We start from the raw sequence: 2,116 nt of genomic DNA, 5'->3' as shown, positions 1-2,116 counted from the left end.
ACTACTCCCAAAATCAACCTGTGGGGAATGAAAGCGAAGGGTTAAGTCCATGGTACCCTGGAGTTTCCTTCCAATTTATATTTCCTGACACCCCATACGTGTGCCTGCCCAGGACACCACAGAACCCAGAAAATCTGGATATTCTCAGGTTTTCCACCTGGTACCTTTGGAGAGAGAGAGGAAAAAAAAATTGTTTCTTCTGTCTCAAAGATTTCTTCACCCTAACACTAGAGCTGGCTACCTGGGAATCTGGAATATGGTGAACACGCAAACTAAACTACTGAATTACTGGTGATTTCTCAGAATGGGGACCAGCTGACCCCTGCTTCTGATTGGCCAGCTCTGACTGGAAGTCCTTCTGGAAGTCTACTCTACAGACCTCATGCTGCTGGAATATCCTGTCATTTGGAAAGGAGCTCTCATGTCCTTCCATAAGTGACCCCTCAGCCTTCTCTTCCCAGTGCTGAGTCACCCATGTTCCTTTCACCTGGCCCCCATCCTGAGGCTACAGCACTGGCCTCTGGCGAGCTGGACTCTGCATAGCTCTCTGGGTTGGCGGGAGAAAGGGAAGTGAGGTTTCCCCGGTCACAGAAGCTCTGACACAGCAGGGCCTAGCCTTTGTGAGGGGATAAAAGCAGCAGCCGGGACCGCCCTGGTCAGAGACACAGAGAATGGTGATAATCCCTCAACCCCGAGAGAGCCAGGCCTCTAGACCCGGTGGCGGTGATGGCTGGGGTGATGGGGGCAGGGGCGCCTGCCTCTCCCTGACGTGATATGTCTGGGAAGTTGGACATCGGAGACTCAAGGACTACCCTAGGAGTGAGGGGGGTGGGGACATCTTGGCTTCCCAGTCACAGAGTTCCACCCACATTCTGCCCCACAGCACAGTGCCCCTGCACCGTCCGCCATCCAGGAAGCTCTGTCCACTGGTTAGTCAGTCATTTCTCCTCCCTGAACCTCAGTCTCTTCATCTGTGTAATGGGGAGGAATGTAAAGAGTTCATAGCTCTCTGTGCACCCACAGCTCTGGCTTACTAATGAGAAATCTTGAGATGCTAGCGTGGAGGCCCACTCCCCCAGTCTTTTCCGTTTTCAGCTCCTCCATGCCCAGCACCCCCCTTCGCCTCTCAGAGAGGCCCCTTTGGAGCCCACCTGCACAGGAGATAAATCATTACACCCCGAGGGAGTTTAGTGCCTCCCTCCTCGGCCTCTCCCCTGGCTTTGAAGGCCAGACACACTCAAGTGGTTAAGCTGCTTGTGAGAAGTGTTTACATGAGGTTGATGGATCCCACCTGGTGCTGGGGCCGGAGCTAGCGGAGATGCCCCCACCACCCCCTGTGCCCAGTCAGCTGCCACCGCCTACGTGCCCCTCCAGGACTCCCTGCATGACTCGCCAAACCCTCCCAGCCCCCCACCACATACTCCAGCCCCATGGCTGTGGATGTTCAGCAGACTTTTACCAAACTGGGGTCCTTGGTCCCCAGCACAGCCTCTCCAAGGCTGGTGTGGAGCCTAATGAGTCAGGCCATAAACTTCAAGGTCAGGCTGCGGGGCTTCCAATGCTGGCCCTGCTACTCATTAGCTGTGTTGCCTTGGGTTACTTGCTTAGCTGGTCTGAGCCTGTTTCCTTATCTGCAAGAGGGTGAATGGGGAAGCAGCTTTGGTGAGCTCACATTTGAACTGCTTCAAGTGCTGATGACGCATAGTGGGGCCATCATATCCACTGCATCTTTCACGGGCAAAGTTTCTCCTTCCTTCCTTCCTTCCTTCCTTCCTTCCTTCCTTCCTTCCTTCCTTCCTTCCTTTCTTTTTGGTGTGTGTGTGTGGTGCATGCACCTTTGTGACAGATGCATACCCACACGTGCAAAAGCCAGAGGAGGGGGCTGGAGAGATGGCTTAATGGTTAAGCGCTTGCCTGTGAAGCCTAAGGACCCTGGTTCGAGGCTCGGTTCCCCAGAACCCAGATGCACAAGGTGGCGCATGCATCTGGAATTCATTTGCAATGGACAGAAACCCTGGCATGCCCATTCTCTCTGCCTCTTTCTCTCTCTGTCGCTTTCAAATAAATAAATAAATAAAAATAAACATAATTTTTAAAAAAGCCAGAGGAGAACATC

This window comes from Jaculus jaculus, chromosome 5, assembly GCF_020740685.1.
Source record: "Jaculus jaculus isolate mJacJac1 chromosome 5, mJacJac1.mat.Y.cur, whole genome shotgun sequence".
NCBI lineage: Eukaryota > Metazoa > Chordata > Mammalia > Rodentia > Dipodidae > Jaculus > Jaculus jaculus.
This window is presented reverse-complemented; position numbering follows the sequence as displayed.